We start from the raw sequence: 19,889 nt of genomic DNA, 5'->3' as shown, positions 1-19,889 counted from the left end.
CCAAGGTTTTCTGGGAAGTTAGAAAGATGGCTATGTAGAAAATGCACCTTGATGCCCCTATTGCAACCAAGCATTTTGTAGCTCTCCAAAAGTTTCTGGACAGTTCCTGTGTCATTTGCTTGTGTGTTTCCAAGAAAGTCCTTGACAATGGCTTTCAATGATAACCAAGCATTCTTTTCGACTTCTGACATTCTCCTGATAAAATGTTCATATTTGATGAGCTGCCGAATCTGTGGACCATCAACTACACCGGCCTTTATTTTTTCAAATGACAGGCTAGGAAAAGCCAAAATGAGGTACTTGAAACCGTCTCCTTCAGTTGGTAAAGGTTTAACGAACTGTTTCATCAGACCCAGTTTCATGTGCAGAAGCAGGAATATAATAATCTTTCTATCAACAAGTGGCTCATTTTTGGATTACCTGGTTTTAGGGCAGATCTTGGAGACCAATTCCTTTCCACCCAATACCTCTCACAAGCTCCCACATGCACAGATAACCGGGATACTTGGTGTATCTGCGTTGCTGACCAAGAAAGAAGCATACCATTTTAAGGTCAACACAGATGACCCAAATGTGTTGGTGATATTGCAACAACTCAGTGACTCTGTCTGCATGTTTTTCACAAAGAGAAACTGAATGGCCAATTAGGACTGACTTAAATATATTGCCATTGTGAAGGACATACTTTGAGCTATCAATAATTAGTCGCCATTTAGTCGAGTTATAGATTGGAATTCCCAATTCCTCCATTAAACCAGGTATGTTATGGCAATACACAAGGCCACTGTTAGTTCTAAAGTACTGCAGAAATGCAATTTCTCTGGTTGGAAAGTATGATAACTTTGTTCCTTTTTCAAGTAAGTTTTTCTCACACAGTCCTGATGCTAGGAGTTTTGAAGCCTTCTACTATAGTCCCAAATCACTCAACTCATTCTGAGCAAATTCCTTACAGAGTCCTCTTCAGTTTCAAACTCTTCATTATTGTTGTCACCTAGTTCAACGCCATATTCACGATCTTCATAAGAGGGTAGTGTAAGGAAAACTAGCACTGGCTAGCCGATGTTAAACTAGGATACTCTTACATTTATTTTTCTTGTTATATCCTGAAGTTTTCAGTATACAAAAGTAACTAACTGAAACAATCTCCTGGCTCTTGCCAAACCATGGGTGTGCCAAATGGCATCTTATCACGTGTTCCCTTTGTCCACATCCGTAAATCCTCGACACATTGCACACTTTATGAGGGGCCAAGGTCTTATCTTGATCACCAAGTTTAACTTTGAAATATGCCAAATAGGCTTGCTCTACAAATTTGCTGATGTTCACCCTCTGGGAATGGTGAAATTGCCACAGATATAACAAAATGAATCAGGGTTGTTTAGGCAATTACCACAAGAAACAGCAGAGCCAGACATCATCTGCAAGAAATGAAATACATGTGTAAGTAGAAAAATAAATTTTCCTTATTGACTATGTAGAGCAGCGCACAACCTCTGACCATGCTGTCTTGTGTGTACATAAATAGCCTATACAAATCCACGCTACAGAAATCACATTAATATAAGCGGTAGAGAAAAAATATGACGTGATGGAAGAAAACTAACTGCACTTTCAGAATCAGCATACCTATTTTAGTGTAAGTATGTAATTCTATATGACAGTATTACGGTCACGTCCATACATGCCTGAGTTTGCTGATAACATATGTAGGGGAGAGGAGAGACAAGTTAGCTGTCCCCCTCATTCTCTGATACTTCTTTAGAGCTATTCTAAATAGAAAAATGTTTCTTGTGAATACATACACATAGTATCCTTTTTTTCTTTAAAAATATATATATTTTTTTTAATAACTTTTCCTTATAATTTATATTTTCAATTTGAGTTTTACTTTTGGCCACACTCCATGTGTCATATTACCTTACTATACCTGTCAGTGACCGGTAGTGTAATGTTTGATCAGAACTTGGATTGTTAAAATTTTGATCCAAGTCAGTCATCTCTGATCACGACTTTAAAACCATCATTAGCTACACCATTTAGACATTGGGTGGATGAGGCGGAAAGTTCTGATGGCAGCCCTGACTATACTGTTCATGAATTTATGGAATGTGTGAAAGTGGTCCACTGCAGCACTGTTAGTGGAGTCTTATAGCAGTATATATTAAATTCAATACTGTATTTCTGACTCCAATTTTTAAGTTCTTTTTGTTTTTCAAAAAAACTGTGTTACAATATATAAAGGAACCTATTCTTCAGTAACCTTTTCTCTGTGCCTTTTAGCGTGCCTGAAAAAATGCCTTCAAATGAGGAACATTAGTCCATTATTTTTGTCTTAATTTTATCTGGGATAAGGCATCCAGTATCTTAGGTAGTAGTAATTGCTCTTTTTATATTATTGCTGATGACTCATGCTTTTGGAGGATCTTTCCACCCAAACTTCTATGACATATGCAGTTAACTTTATTTTAAGCGATTTACACCAATGACCCCCTGATTAAACGGATACTAAACCACATAGACTCTTCCACTAATCCCAACCTCAGTACTCATTACAGAAGTGCTAGGAGTATGAGTCAATGGACCAATTTGCAGCTTTATTAAAGTTAGGTTCTACATATTTATGCAGTTGAGGTTTTGCATGCAGGTACCTGTAGCATGAAGGTTTTAGTAGTTTGGCAAACTATGCGTTCCCCTTTTTTTTTTTTTTTTTTTTTTTAAACTCGCAGGGTCTTTAAAAGGAAACACATGGGGCATGTTTTGTTTTTTAAATTTTATTCTAACACACTGAGTAGTGCTTAATGTTCAGCATTTAAAAACCAAATTGGCCACAAGATGGAGCTCAAGAGATCATTGTCATAGATTTTGCATTCTACTCACTTTATTCAGCTTTATAAAAAAAAAAAAAAAGCCCCATGCATCAATATACCCTTCTGTGTTAACAGTATTTAAATATGAATACGTTCCCTTTTTTACATTTTTTTCTGGATGATTTTTTTTTATGAATGTATTTTTATTGAACAAATAAAAAAGAAATTAACATGTACATCAAGAAGGAACAATACAATAACACAAGTAATGAAAAACCTAATATAATATCACAATAATACGCATTAATACATATAATAGTACAGACATTGTTGATGTTGTTCATGAACATACAGCTTGATTCAGTAATCCAAATTTTGTCAAAAAAAGGGAGTTTTTCTCAAGAGAATCTAGATATAGTATAATATACACAGGTTGCTTCAGACATATGTATCTGTATTGACTTGTGCATAAACAAACCTCAAGTTACCTATTGGATACACTTGTTTGGGATCAATTTTCTGTGTGTTTAAACCCCATTGTCTCCAAATGTGTGCCATGAAAGTACATAAGCAAGCCTGTGTGTATAAGAAAATATGTAATACTTCACAATTAACAAAGACAGAAACATGGAGGAAGGGACAAACTAAGTCAAGAAAGATAGAAGAGTAATGATAGATTGGGTCTGGAGCCTAATTGGGAAATTGTCCCCCTTTTGCTCTTAATAGGCATAGTTGCCCAGTAATCAGGTATCAAACGTGTGGGTATGAACGGCTATATAATTATCCCATGGGTCCCAGGTTATGTTAATTTTATCCAGAATATCACACGTCCAGGCTGTTATTTTTCCATAAGTTGAACATCTTTGATAGGACTGAGCAAGGCCAAATGCGTTGGGGGGGAGGGGGGGAGTGGTGATTTCCAATTTTTTGGCAATGAGGCATCTCGCTGCTGTTAATATGTTAGCAACCAAGCGTTGCTAGCTTTGGAAAGCTCTCGAATGTATAAACTAAGTAAGTGGGTCAGCATTTCCAGGACAATGAGAACCCCCAACACCTCCCCAAGAATGTGGTTAACCACTTGCCAGTAGAGGACATAAGCATGACCAGAAGATGTGATGAAAAGTACCTACCCTAGAGTTGTATCACCAACAAAGGTTGTTTGTTGTAGGAAATATCTTGCAGAACCTCTGGAGTAAGGTACTAATGCATCAGAATTAAAAGTGTTTGTGTACTGTGCAGAATGCGCTTTTCTGAGCTTGCTGCCAGATGATTCTCCACAGATCACGTCGAAGCTCCTGCTCAGGATCTGCTCCCGCTTCTGCATATAGTTATATTTGGCAATTGGGGTGACGGGTTCTGTTTGTAAGACCTGGTAAATTCTAGATATTAAATCCTTTGAGAGTGTCCTCCTGCATAGATTCTGTCAAAGGAGGTGAGAGCAGTCTTTAGTTAAGGTCTGGGCATGTTGCCCAATCTGCATGTAGCTATTAAAGAGAGATACCTGGCGAGCTTTAAATTTCTGTTGGATCGCCGATAATGACAAAAGTCTTCGTGTGCAGAGGTTAACTATCTGTCTGAAAGAGTGAGCTAATGTGCCATGAGGGGGCCATATGGCGTATGGTAATCTCCGGTATCCCAGCAGTATATATGAAAGAGGTAAGTAAGGAGGCTGTGGCTATCAATGTATATTTATTTTAACAGTGTAACTAAATGCTCCTAGTAAACTGTTTGAGGGCTAACAGGGTGGCTTCCTACACTTGACATAAATATAGAGTTGGGGTGGATAGGAGCCATCCATAGTTTTTCAAGGTCAGTCCAACACTTAAACGATTGGAGGGTGAACAAAGATGATGATAGTCGAAGATGTATGGCATAGTAATAATTAAGGAAGTCAGGGACCACCAAGCCTCCTTCACTACAAAGAGTGCACAAAACACTCTTGGGAAGCCAATATTTTTTTATAGCCCCCGATGTAAATTAGCGAGGCCTGCTGATGTTTATGCATTGTGTGTTGGATGGGTAGCGAAAAGATAAAGGTTTTTTTATACAGGACAGGCATCTTGATCAGGGGTATGTGTCCAAATCAGATCGGGAGGGACTTCCATCTTGTGAGTAAAGCTGAGATTTTTCTGAAAAGCAGGATTAAATTACTTTTGTAAAGGGTATGCTAGGTTGAAGTCAAGTGAATACCTATTAATTTTTAAAATGGATACCAGAATTTAAGTTGCTGGATAAGGCTGGTCGGTAAGTTTATAGGGAGGGCATCTATTTTGGTGGAGGGCGCCATACTCATTCAAAACTTTATGTGGATAGGGTAAAGGTATAGGAGAATTAGGTTTAGTCATATGTTGTCTGCGTAATGCACTATAGTAAAGTGCTTGATTTGATTAGATATTCCTGTAATGTCAGGATGTCATCGGATGGTAACTGTGAGATGTTCTATACACAAAGCAAACAGTAGCAGGGAGAGAGGGCAGTCTTGTCCGGTACCGTTCCGGATCACAAATGATGGGGAATCTGAATGAGGGAATGTAACTTCTGCAGTGGGGCAGGTATATACAAATATATATTTCTATTACACAGTATTTATATAGTGCCATATTACCCAGGGCTTTACAAAGTCAAGTCCATAGTCATGTCATTAGCTGTCCCTCAAAGTAGCTCACAATCTAATGTCCCTACTATTGCCATATGTCTTTAATAAGGTCAATTTTTGGGGGGAAAGCCAAGTAACCTAACTTGTTCCCAGACCTGTTGGCAAGTAGAGAATCTGATTTATTCCCTTTGTCATAGTATTTTTGCCTAAGGAATAAAAGGGATCATTCAACCTTATCTAGGTCTAATTTTTTCAGTGGGTGGCAATGTCTACTACTGTACGCAGTAGCTGTACAGTAGGAGCAGAATACAATGACTTCTCAAGATTCTGTACAGTATGTATGAGCTGTGTGCTCTGGAGAAGTTTGTCTTTTTTTAGTTTGGTATATTCAGATATGCACTGTCCCCTAATCACTGCCTTATGGGCCTCCCAGTGGGTGGCGATCAGTGTCACGGAATGTAAATTCTTCAGGAAATACCGATCAAGGGAATTACGGCACCGATTAGAGTACCCAGAGCAGACTATTCTTCTTTTCCCACAGAACAGGCTCCTACCACGGTGTATTGCAAAATTTTTGAGCAAAATACAGTGTTCCATAGCAAGCAGATTTCATTTTCATTACCTTGGCTCATTTTACTTTACAGTATTGTTTCCTAAAGGGCAAATTAGATCATTGTAACCGAATTGGCTGTTTTGGCCAAGTCAAATAGCAATTTTATGTCATAGCAACATAAGACGACCCCGCTGATTTTTATCACTGTGAATCAACCAAAGAGGTTTTAAAATATTTGCCCCAGTGCTCTCTCATGCATCTTACCAGCTTTACAGTCCCTATTTAATGTACAGCGTGTGGTAATATGTTAGCGCTAAATAAATCCTGTTTATTATTTTTAATAGTAATAATAAATCAAATTTTGACTCCTTGAGTCAGTGTGTTTCACTGCAGGTGCAAAAGATACTTACTATAAATTGCCTGACTGCAAGAAATTCATCTAATATTATATACTATTAAAAAATTCATGTTGTTTTAAAATAGTGAAAAATAAGTTATGCCTGCGTGAGTGAGTAAGTGTCCTATTTAGAACATCAATTAAATCTATTGCTGTCATGGGACTACATCCTGCTTTCAACAAATAAATCTTGCCTGATCCTTGTTGATCAAAATAGGATTCAAGCCTGAAGGTTTACTAGAGGACTAGCAACAAAATAATGCTTTTTAATAAGGCTTTTAATAAAAGTTCCTATAAAACTTAGCTGTAGGCATATATAAAATAAACTTTTTTAATGCAGTTCTGTAATTGTTAATTTATCAATAAATGTATTTTATTGTAATTTTTTTTTTTTTTTTTTACTCATCAGTAACACTGAAGAGGATAGGAACAGACCTACAGCTTGTGTGTTATTCATTAGGATTTTTAAATGTTGGGTATTATAAATCATATTCTGTGGAGCCCAATAAATCCTAGAATATATCTAAAGCTGTGTATTTCTCTAAAATAGTTGGCCAGATACAAATTGGGTTTACTAATATGTACATAAAATATTTGATTAAAACAGAAAAGCCATAGCGGAGTAAACATGAAAGTGTTTTCAGCAAAAATGTGCTACTTATCCCTACTTTGGGAAAAAGGTCCAGAGGAAATAGTTTTAAATTTATAGCCTTTTTGTTCCTTCCTTATTTATTGTTGTCCAGTGCTTTCACTAACCTGCAATAATAAGTCCATAGGTTAGTATTTGAAAATGAAGTATGAACTCTTTGGGGGTTGTAGTATTAAATACAGTTTGTATGAGAAAATGCTTTAACAGTATATCATTCTGACTTTGAGATTTTAGTGAGAAGAAAGTTAAAATAAGTCATAAAATAATTGGCGCTCATTTACACCAGAGGCATTGTCCTGCACTGCCCAATGTAGTTCCAATTCAAAAACAAGGCTTAAGATCTGTGGTTTCAGTTCATATGAATGCTGTGCTGAAAAAAGGGCATGTATCAACTGAACTGCTTATAATATGAGAGGATAAAAAGAAACAAAATTTACAGAATTAAGCACTGCAGTATGTTTTAAAGGGTATACACGTTGTGTATTTGTGAGAAACTTGGTTAGCATACTGATGTAGGTCAAATTAAAAGTTAACCAGGTTGTCCTAGATAACCAAGTCTAAAAAGTGTTTTTTTGTTTTTTTGTTGCTTTTAACAAAGGGAAGGGAATCCACTTCTTTCTGCGAGTCAATTTACACATTTTGTTTGAATCAATGGTTTTATTGGATTTATATCTAATCTGTTAAAAATATTTTGAATATCAGAGTAGCAGTTGACCAGAGTATACAGACATTAACAGGTAGTCCCCAGGTTACATATGAGATAGAGTCTGTAGGTTTGTTCTTAAGTTGAATTTGTATGTAAGTCTAAACAGGTACATTATTTTAATAAATGCAATTAGGACAGATGTTTGCCTCAACATATTATTAGGCAGCATGATGTCAGTTATTGTATAAAATCCTCACTGTGAGTAAACACAAAGCAAGAAGAAAAAACTTTATGTAGCCTAGACATTCATTAACTTCTGGAGCAAGCTGTGCGTTGATATGCAAAAAGAAACAACTGCAGAGTTTGTCTTGGACATTAAAGAGTTACAAAAGTTGCAGTAGAGCAAAAGTTTTTTTTTCTGCAAGTCATGAGAACTGCCCCCTCCCCCCATCAAACCTCTGTCCTGCACAGGCGAGCATGGAAGCCCGTTCGTATCTATGAGTCGTCCGTATGTTGGATGTCCTTATCTTAGGGACTACCTGTATTAGTTTTATTATTTTATTTTTATTAATAATAATAATAATAATAGTAATATTAAACAGGATTTATATAGCACCAACATATTATGCAGAGCTGTACATTAAATAGACTGTGAGAATGTGCACATAACCCATTAAGTAGATCTAAAATTTACAGATTACAAGGTAGTGATGAAAAGTTATAGGTCTTTATGCTATTCCACATAATTTATATGCTATTTCACATATTAATCCTGGCATTCAACACACTTTTTTTTTTTTCTTGTACTATTATGTGTGAATGTTCTTATGGTGTTACATAGGTAGGGTTACAGGTATGCTGTGATAGCTAAAATATCATTGAATATTTCACACATATTAAAAAGATTTACGTTTGTATTAAGACCTGTTAGTTCGGACATTTTTTTCAAGTGGTTGCTGCAATTAAACTACTCTTCTAAAATGAATAGCCTAATTTTTTTATTTTTTAATATAGGCGGTTGTGTTGCCTAGTGTTTTTTTTCAGAAAAAAGGACGTTTAGGTTGAAAAATGGACCAAAATCACACATGAGCAGGAGGCATCTTGAAGTTGGTATTACCAACTAAGGCTTTTCTATTAGGTAATAAACACATTTTAGTGTGTCCAATACCTTTATCCTGTGCCATTCCACTTTATTACACATAACATAATTTATGGACTTTTTTGCTTCAATGTGGGTGGCACATACCAGGTTCGAACCTCGGCTGGGGCACTATCTGCATAAAGTTTGCAGGTTCTCCCTGTTTGGGGTTAAGTTAATTGGCTTCCCTCAAAAATTACCCCTAGTCTGTATTAAAGACATATGATTGAGGAAGAGACATTAGATTGACATTGAGGGGCAGCTAGTGACATGACTATGGACTTTGTAAAGCGCTGCATAATATGTTAGCACTATAAAAATGTGTAATAATAGCAATAATAATAATGTCTTGAATTACTTGGGCTGTTACTGACATCTGGTGTAAATTTCAAGTCAACAGCCCATTTAAATATGTTTACTGAGAAAAATGTTGATGTGTTTAATAATTAATATAAGTGATGTACTCGCTGTATAAGGAAATCCATGAATGTGCTGACTGGGTTGGTGACAACAATATATAGTATTGGCATGCCAGTTCTCCTTCTGCTGATGGAAGTTCTTTATAAGGGTGTTAGGACCATAGAGTAAACATCAGTCTTACTGAAGGACTAATAGGATCCTTTAACTGTGTTCTCTGCATGGTGAGATGCGGGGTCAGCAGCTGCAACCGATGATCAAAGATGGCAGTTGTCATTTGTGTGTAATGAAGAACTTGCCAGGGTGTCTGCACAGATCCTCATAATGGAGAGCAAAAACCATTTCCAGAAGCATTTGCAAATGTCTGCAAAGCATTATTTCACCAAGCAGTTACTGCCTATACTTGCTAATAAGCACCCAAGAGTGGTAACTGAAGCAAATCTAAATATTAATATTAAAATATTACCTTTACTCACTTACTGAGTTTTAGTGTGGAAGGGTTCATCTTCGTTTTCAAGCATGTAAAAGTATTTGCCTGTTTATTTGCCAAACTGTGTTTGATTCACCTGTTGATCCTGTAGTGAATGAAACTAAATGAGGAGTACTGAAGTACTGTCACGTACCCAGGTCTTTTTTTAATGTATTTTAAAAGTTTAGAGTTGTCACCTATAACGATTCACAGAACTAAATAAATTAAAGGAAAATGAACTCCACTCCTTTAGAAAATCATCCCCAGTATGTGTCTTTGTACATTCTTCCATTTTTGCTTTTTCATTTCTGCCATATAAATCAGCCTTACTGATTTACTAATTAAGTAGAGAATATTCACCTTACAAAGAAAGTTCTTACTATTCTATCATTTTTTTTTTATGGGTATTTCATGACAGGGTATTTAAAGTTAATACATCTTCACTTTATTTAAATTAAAATTCACCTTCCCAAGCAGTGGATATGCTTTAGTAAATCAAAGCAGAAAAATATAGATTGAATGAAATGAATATATGCTGTAGCTAGACCCATACCAAATATTTTACCACTGTAGAATCAGTAACGTAACTTAATTATGTTCGGCCCTGACTTTGTTAAAATGATGACACAACAAGCATATGTTTCTACAGTACAAGAGGTGGCTTTTACATTTGAGAGATGCTGCAGATGAGTGCTGAATGACATGCAGTGTTTCTGATTGGCCAGAGGGGAGTGGATATGCTGGCTATATAGTGAGAGCTGCTTAACCAGAGCATCACATCTCAGAGGGGAACTGCTGAAGAGCTAAGAGATTTACATAAACTGTAAGTAACATTCTCTCTTACCTAGCAGCTTTGTGCCTAATCCCAAGAAGATAAATAACTGGATTACATCAACTCTCCATGCCTCAAGCTTTTCTGTTCATTTGTATATGATAAGCGCTGCTGCTTCCATATATCATGTCTAGCCAACTTAATTCTCCATTAATTTTTTTTTTTAAGTTTAATTGTGACAGCTAATAATAGACTTGGAGACTCCAATCAGTTCTCACATGTGGTCTGTTAGAGAAAGTTACATTTTTTTTACATGCAAAGTATACTTTTCTGACAGCATAACAGTCAGCCTTCATTTTTTATTTAGTTATTTTTGCACAATTAGGGGAATAATAAAAGAAAAACTGATATTTTTTTTTAGACTCTTTCTTGTATTATAAAAAAAAACTAAAACTTTGCACTTTTTATTAGTAGTTTTGTTTCTTTGTAGTTCCTCTGTAGGATTATAAAATCCTAAAATGATGTGCGATCTTCAGCAAACGTTCTTTAGGTAATATACAAGTCGGAGACTTGTCTTACCACCATTACCAATTTCTAATAATGCTTGAAGTGTTTTATGGAAGCAATGGTATTTGTTTTTTATTTTGATGTTATAAACCTGCAGCAGAACTAGTTTTCATCCACGAATTAGAAAAAAGTCTGTTGCCTTTCATATTGGTATGGTATAGTAGCATGTTTAAAGGTATTTAGATCCACCATGGTCAGTTTATTGCCCTGAGTCGGTAGTCCTGACTACTCAAATACAAATGATAAACTGCATTATTAGTCTTTTATTTAGTGAAACCTATTATTGTCACCGGAAAGAATCAGTGTTAATGTCAAAGCTGGCCATTGAGTCATTATTAGCTGGATTGGGTTTTTAGTAAGGTCAGCAGATAGATATGAAGGCAAGGCAATCAAATCCACTTCTTATGGCTAGACAATTCATGTTTATGTAACTAAAATGCAACTTGTCAAGAGGGAAATACATGCCTTTCAGGCTTATCAGTTACTGGAAATGCTTGTTGCATAGCTTTTCTGGCTTATGTGTATTATATCTATGTCAGGGAACACAGATGTGTGTCTAAATGTCTGGCTTCACTTGTTGCATGCTTGTTCTTTGTGAGGTTTGAAGCCAGAAACCAAGCAGCTAGCACAATCAAAAAGTCTCAATATTTTATTGATTTATGGAAGATGTGGAATGCAGAGCTGGCATTATCTTATCAGGCATTATTTCACAAAAATAATGAACAACTGTTAACTATTAGATACACAAATAAAGTAAATATTAAAGTGGTATATAGGTTTCAACATAAAATACCAGTAACTAAAAATAGGCTTGTTAAATGTAAATAATACAAATAAATAAATATTAGATAAAAAACTGTAGGTAGTATAATAAAGTATGGAAACAACTGCCTTGTCTAAAGTACAAAAGCTAAACAGATGTTTTGACATGCAAATAAACATACACAAATTAATGGTAAAACAATAAGTTATAAAAAGGCAATAAACATGACAGTCAACAACTATTCACTACAGCTGAATCTACCTGGTGCACGTGTTTTAAATTACAGCAATTCAATTAACTACAGTGAATGCTTAGAGAATTTAATTTCCTGCTTCGTAAATACATAAAAAAATATTATGTTATAAACATTTCTGTTCATAAAATAATTATAAATTATTGAAAATAGTAATAGATACAAGTGTTAAATGTAAATTGCAGAATGTAGTTGAGTATACACTGTAGTCAATTACAGGCTAGCAGGTGGAAATACTATGACCAGGATTAAGGAAACACATGTGTATGTGCTGTGTATATGTATATATGTGTGTGTGTGTATGTGTGTATGTATATATATATATTTTTTTTTTATTAGTAGTAAACAGAATTGATATATTGCCTACATGTTATGCAGTGCTGTAAAATAAAATAATTTTTTTTTTGCAATAAATACTTTTGGATCCCAAAACTATTGGTGTGGTAATCCACTAAACCCACAAAGGTATCCATAATGAGAAACTAAACATCTTCACCCTGCATCTTCTATGCACTTAAAGAAAGACATTGTAATATGGTATAGGGTAAAACTGAAGATGTGAAATGTAAAACACTTGAATTCCCCTTATTTTTGTATACCCAGACAAATTTAAATTCATCAAAGTAAATGGTAGCATTCATGGGTTAACTAGAACTTTATAGACCCAGACAAGCTATATTTGCTGAAACAGCACTCAATATACTTTATGTGGCTCCTTCTTTAGCACGCTCCAAAAAATGAAAATTCACTTTTACAGCAACAAAAATGTTAATCACCTGTTGTGGATTCTACATAAAATGTTAATTTAGACATGAACCTGTCTGAAAAATGTACTCCCATCTTGTTTAAGGTTACATGGAAACATATGGCGTTACCACATATCATAACCACCTGGCATTGCTTATGGTATGCTTACTAAAAATAAAGAAAAAGGTGGAATTCACTTTTATTTATAACAGGTGTGTTCTTTTGGTTTGAATCATTTATTAAATTCATCATTTATTAAATACATCACTCTGTGTTCCCAGAAAGTGTAGCATCAATGGGTGTATAGATGAATCTTATTGACATATATGTTGCTTTTCCATGTATACGTACAGCTGAATAAATATAAATTGTTTGCTTTCGTTTAACCCCAAGTGAACCTTGTTATTTTTAATTTTGTAGTGAGAATATGTGCTAATGCACCGTGTTTTACTAGAAATGTATTTTTTATATGTTAAAATACATTTTATGTTATGATATATGGTATTTTTATCATGTATGTGTGTTTATTTATTACTATTTATCAAGTTTCCAAAGTTTAAAAAATTCCTCCTTAAAAATTGAAATATGCCCATTTCTTGCTATAACTCATTTACCATACCTGTTTCAAATCCTTTATATAATACCAAGGGGGGGGGGGGGGGGCAGGTATGCAAAGTAGTCCAGCACATTGTAATAATTAGGTTAGCAGAATGCAGATTCATATGTATCCCACCCCATAATTTCCCTGAACATCTTACCTTTTATTAACAAGATCATCTTTCATACTGGCTTCAGGAAGAATATTAGCCCAAACAAATCAAACCACAATAATGCATGATCAGTTAAAATAGGATCTTTTTTTTAGAATCAGTTTGAAATATTGCCTTGCTGAATTGGTGGGTTTTGGTCAAATGTAGGCTCTGATTTGTAGTTGTATGTAGTTTCATCCAGTTTTTAAGCATAGAAAGTATATTTTTCTTGGAAGTAAATAAAATCATACAGATTTAATGTCTTCTTGATTTCTGGCTGGCTGGAAGTAGTCTTTCTAACATCATGACCCTCAACAGTTTCATTGGACAGTATGATAAACTACTAAAGCCAAAGATTTATGTAGCTATATCCAAACACAGCAACACAGCAAGTAAATGGTTTACTGTCAGAGGAACAAATTGCAATTCTATATCAGCATTTGAATCTAGCTATACAATACAATGCTTTTTCCTGCCCTAAAAGTGGTTTTCGTTTCAGTCTTGGTCATCATGACTTCCATGTCCACCGTTTACTGTTTTCAATTGTTTCCTTTAGACTTTAGAACATGATCAGATGTTGAGAAACATTCTGGCAGCCCTCACGGAATGGTGCTGAGAGGAGGAGGTGATTAAAGATAACCTGCCTGATTTTTGTTTACCTGACAGCATCCATTCAGTGGGCATCTGCGATCATAGTACATCAGATCATCATCCCATCTAGCCATAAACTATTGGATCACCCACAGCTATTTCACTTTTTTAAAGCTGCTTTAATTTTTCCTGTATGTAAGATGCTTAGGAAAAAACAGGTGTAACTATGTCTGATTCATTTAATTATAATAAAATGTATTGCATTTAGCCTCTGCTGAACTGTGTTGTATTGTGTTCGCTAAGAGGTTTGAGATGAGGATGAACCACACTGATCAGTACAGCATGTACAAGGCCCTAGGCAATATTCTCTGTTTTAGTAATACAGGATGTATATTTTTTTCTGTTTGCTAATGATATTTTGTGTCTTTTCATACCACTTCTATTCTGGTAAAATTAAAAATTTGTAAAATGTGTGAATTTAACCAACAAAATATATGAACTTTAGCATAATTTACACTGCAACTCATCAAATAAAAAAAAACAACAGTTTTTTGCTTTTAAACAGAAACAAACTCTTTAAAACCAAGCTTTTTATTATGACCATAACAGTTATACATATGAAAAATTTCAGTTGATTTCAGATGATCAGAACATCTATCTCATTGCCTTCTTCCTAGCACATCAAAGTTGTTCAGGAGTGAACTGATCCACCTCTAGCTCATTCCCTGGCCTATTGAATTGTTTAGCCATTTTTTTTTTGCAGAACTGCAGCCAAATTAACAATATACATAATAATAAAACCCAGTAAAAAACAGCTTTTGCTGCCTAATTCACATTCAATCCAATTCCCTCCTATGCATTTTTTTCTGCAACTAGATGTCCTCTGGTCTTCCTGGACCATCCCCAGCCCGTCAACAACCAGTAAAAAGAGAAGCTTCATTGTATTGAGCTGATCTCTCTGTAAATCTACCTTCTCCTCCTGCCAGAATGCTTTTTTTAGTATACACCACCTCAATTTTATACAGGGACTGCAAAAGGCTGATACTAGGTCAAATGCAGATACTTATTCTGGCTACATTTAAAAGATACATTTAATGGGGGACTTTGGCATATAATTAACCAAATCTCACACGTATCAAAACATTAAAATGTAAATGTATTCAAGAATTACAATAAAAATCGTTCCATAAAAGCATTACGAACGCACCGATTTTTCAATGCCTATGTATTTGTACTAACTATGGTGGAGTCATCAAGACCAATGTAATGCTTTTATGAAAAGTTTTTTTTATTGTTATTCATACGTTGAATACATTTATATTTTAGTATATATGTTTTGATACGTGTGAGATATGGTTGATTATATGCCTTCCCCATAAAAGTCCCCCATAAAAAATATTTTCCTCACCATTTATCTGCTATCTAATAGGGATATGGCATGAGGTTTGAATTAATTTGTTACAAAAGAACTGTTCATGCTGGCTTATTTTGGATAATTTTAGTGATGTACTAATGAATACAGAGCCTTATTCATTTGTGTCTTTTAAAGTTTATCATTAACCATAAAATTGTAAATGTTAACACAGCTTTTGTTGCACCTATTCTGCCTTTTATTAAAATAATTACTACTGCACAATGTGCAGAATCTATATTATGTCTAAGCATATATTGTGTAAATATAATTGACAGTGTTGACATGACTGATAAAAGGTAAATATGATCCTACACAGTAAAAAGCCACCCATCTGTCTATATAATAAAACTTGATACAATAGTAATCGGATTTAAAATAGCACGCATAAAACTGTATCAGCATAAACATAATAGTTTATTGTTTTAGGATTACATTTTAAAACACCTAATATGCAATATTATAATGGCAATTGATTTGTCAGTTCAACAAACCTGACATTTACAATTTTCTAGTAGTTCATGTGACATTGCTATTGTATTTATTGCTCTTTGCTTTCATTATATTTGTTGCAATACAGACCAATTAAGACAATGGTTTTTGGGGATTCCTTCTGTTCTTTACTATCCTTTTAGCCTAATTGTTCTGTTTTCCTTTCATGTATCCTATTTTAGTGTTACATTTTTTGTTATGATTAAAAATCCCTCTTCCCTTCAATTAAAACTACTGAAATGCATTAGTGGTGTAGATAATGTTATCGAACAACTTCATGTTTTTTTTGGGTAATCTGGTGTTGAGATGTCTACTCTTAGATGTCTAGGATTACACCTCCATTTTGTATATCCTGGTAGAATTTCATAAAAGAGTTCCAAGGATATAGAAATAGCATTTGCACCGGACAATAGTTCAAAATCAAAAAAGCTAATAAGTGTTTTTAGTAGCTGCTGAATCTCTTGTTTGGAGGCTTGTTGAATTTTCAGTTCGCATTGAAAACCAAATAAAGCCTGCCCAAATTACTGGCTGTTTATTTTCTACTGATGGACATCATATATCACTAGCTACTAGTCAAATGGTTCTTTTCTATCTGTATTCACATGATGGAGCCAATTTGCAAAATGAATTGCACTCTGCAAGCGTTGTACTCCTTGATTTTGAAAGTCAACCAGTACTAGCAACTGTGGATGATCGATAAGCCCTGGAGTGACTCTGGTTTAGGCTTAATTCTCCAAATCGGATTCTGCGGTACCTTACACTGAGAGGAAAGGAAACGTGTAAACCCACCTATCCTCCAGTAGTTCATAATTGTCCTCTGCACCCTCATCTGCACCCTCAAAAACAACACAACAACTAATTTGCAATAGTTTACTATCATGTTTACTGTTCCCTGATGCCTCCTCCTAAAGCTGCGTACACACTTGCAATTTTTGTCGTTGGAAAGGATCTTTCACGATCCTTTCCAACGACAAGGGAGTGCACGATGCATGAACGGTGCTGTACATACAGCACCGTTCATGCTCTATGGAGAGGCGAGGGGGAGAGCGACGGAGTGGCACCCTGCTGCGCGCTCTCCCCTTCCCTTTCATTAGGATCGGCTGTCGTCCATCGTCAGTGGATCCGGCAGGTCGGTCGTCTGGACGATGGACGACACCGACTGTACACACGGCAGATTTTCGCCCGATAATTGGCCGATGCCGATTATCGGGCGATAAAAATCTGACATGTGTACCTAGCTTAACACTAGGCACCTGGGAGCAGTAACAGATCGCTTTATGTAAGCATTTCTATTTTTAACCAATATTTATCTTTCCAGGATCCAGTTGTGTCCAAAGGTGCCATGCTGATTTGTTCAAGAAATAGGGGTAATAAAAAGGCCATTGTAGAACAGTTGAGAAAACCCTGGCTAATGTAATTCACAGAGGTGATTCCTCTTTAAAAATGTGAGGAAGCCAATGTAATAAATAAAGGAAAGGCTGAAAATCAAATCTTGGTTGGAAAATGGGTACAATCAGCGGTAATGTCAAGTTTTATGTTGAATCTCACTTTATGAAAAATGCACCCTTAAGAGTCCCACTAAGAGTCTCTTTATGAAGGCCAGATGCATTTGCACCATCAGATTGCACTTAAGTAACCCTACTTTATATCAAAGACCAGGGGAAGTCAAATATATATTTTATTCATTTGTTGTTTAGGTAAGTTTTAGGATATGCCTTATGTAATCATCTATTTACCATTTTTCTTTTCTATTAGTATTGTTATGTAGTTGCTGTAAACAGTGTGTGATTAAGTCTTTAGAGAGGTGTGTGGTATTACACTGGTGTCAATGGCTACTTAAGATCTAAATGTAAGTGTAGCAGCAATAGTGCTTAGGCAGCAGACACAAACAGCTAGTTGCTGCTCACAGGGCCACAATGCAATACATATTAGATGAGTGCTTGGCTGGTAGCAATAAAAAAAGCATTTTTTCACTCATTATTAGTGCTGCTTTATTACTTTATTTATCTATATCCATTCTCTACTTTGCATCTTCTGTTCAGGTTGTAAGCTACAGGAGACCACTTTCACCATCAGATTATGTATTATGTATGAGTTACTGTATGGGTGTAATCCTTATTTGTTCTTTTCTTAAACGCTACCTAATAAACTAAAAAAAGTTTGAACTGGCATTGCTCCTAGCAACGGAAATTATGCACATATTAGTGTAGAAACAGGTCTGGTGTGAAAACCAAAATGTGAGGCTCCTGTCTGGGTTTTTTATTTCCAATAAAAATGTCACCGGCTAATAGATAAAAAAAAAACAGCAGCACGGCTTGGCAACTAACTACCTCTTTTGTAGTCGCTTGATAACTAACAAAAAACAAAATATAGACAGTCCTTTTGCACAAAGAAAATTCAGCAGTTTACATGCAGCTTTGTTTCTCTTGCAGCTCTTTTTCCCTCTAGCACAGCATAGCTGATCAATATTACTGAAGATTCCTAAAGACCCCATATAAGAAAGACCCCATCTAAGAAGCTTACCAGCCAAACCATGGGTCTCCCTGTCAAAAGGAAAGAACAACACAGTATTTTATTAATAGAAATGTATCTTCTTCCTCTACAATTGGAGACTTTTGGTCTGGATTTCTCTACGAATGTGGGTTTTGCTGGACTTTGTTAGAGCTACTTCCCCTGGCAGGTAACACAGGATTTCCCATGGCGGGGAGTCCAGGTAAACCCTAGTCTTTGCCAGAGCACCCTGCAAGGGGTGATGGGCTGGTAACCCCAGTTGATAAAGGGCTACCTTACTGCAGGGACAGCACTAGGTCATAGCCCCCAGGCTCTCCCCACCAGGGACAAGCAGGATCAGAAAGCTTTGGTGTAGGTACAGCCAACTAATGAGTTCAAGACAAGCTGGGTCTCACTAGAAGGAGTAGAGGCAGACAAGTTGGGGTTCAGGCTGAGGTGGCTGGTAGATGAGACGAAGATGTTTCTGAGCTCAGGACTGGTGGCAGATGATCAGGGTCAGGACAATCCATAGTCAGGGTAGGCAGCAAAACGATACAACACTATAAAGTTCCCTAGCACAATGTGCAATGCTGAGGATATGTTACTAACTGTCCCTGATTGAGAGCTAACGCTAGAGATTTTGTATGTTTGCAAGCCCTCAAACCCCGCTGTTACTGACATTTGAAATACCCAATCAAAGTGGTGATTACTGTTAATTTTTTACTTTGCACATCACGTCACATGAAGAGAAGGTTAGGGAAAATTTTCCTTTGGAGACGGGGATACAGCTTGTAAAAGAGGACTTTGGCCACATTTTCCATACAATTCTAACCCCTAATGTATAAAATCATAAAATTTTTTGAAATTACAACAAATTATAAACTTAACATACTCAGTTAACAAACTATTATATTCTGAAATTTGAATACATCTATATATTATATTTTGTCTATAATTTATTTTTGTCATTGTCTTTTGAATCGTTCATACTGCCTTATAATATTACTGCTTTACAGTTTTTTAAATAATGTAATAATATAATGTAATAATTGTCATAATATTGTTATTAACATAATAGTAAAAATAATGTTTGATAATGTTAATATCAAATAACCTAAAATACAGAAATATAATAAAAGAGGACTTCACCCTATTTTTCTGTTGTGTTTCAGGAACAGGAAGTAAAAGGAAAATTACCCTAATGAGACAAAGACAGCAAAAAAAAAAAAAAAAGAGTTTTGGCTATACATACATTTTATGATAATTTTAAGACTACCGTATTTTTCGGACCATTAGACGCTCCGGACTATAAGACGCACCAGGTTTTCCGCACGGGAAAACAAGAAAAAAAAAATTCATTTGATTTCCCCTGAGATCCAGCG

At 35.5% G+C, this 19,889-nt stretch overlaps 1 protein-coding gene across 1 annotated transcript in view; it reads left to right on the top strand.

The window, feature by feature from the left end:
* The first annotated feature begins 10,369 nt into the window (after positions 1–10,369).
* DDC (dopa decarboxylase) overlaps positions 10,370–19,889 on the top strand; it is a 55,935-nt gene continuing 46,415 nt past the window's right edge. The window contains exon 1 of the mRNA XM_072412115.1: positions 10,370–10,495. The gene's annotated coding sequence lies outside the window, so the exon portion shown is untranslated. The remainder of the gene's footprint in view (positions 10,496–19,889) is intronic.

The sequence above is a fragment of the Pyxicephalus adspersus genome, chromosome 5, assembly GCF_032062135.1.
Source record: "Pyxicephalus adspersus chromosome 5, UCB_Pads_2.0, whole genome shotgun sequence".
Taxonomy (NCBI): domain Eukaryota; kingdom Metazoa; phylum Chordata; class Amphibia; order Anura; family Pyxicephalidae; genus Pyxicephalus; species Pyxicephalus adspersus.
Note: the sequence above shows the minus strand (reverse complement) of the source record. Positions and strands in the feature narration are given on the sequence as shown.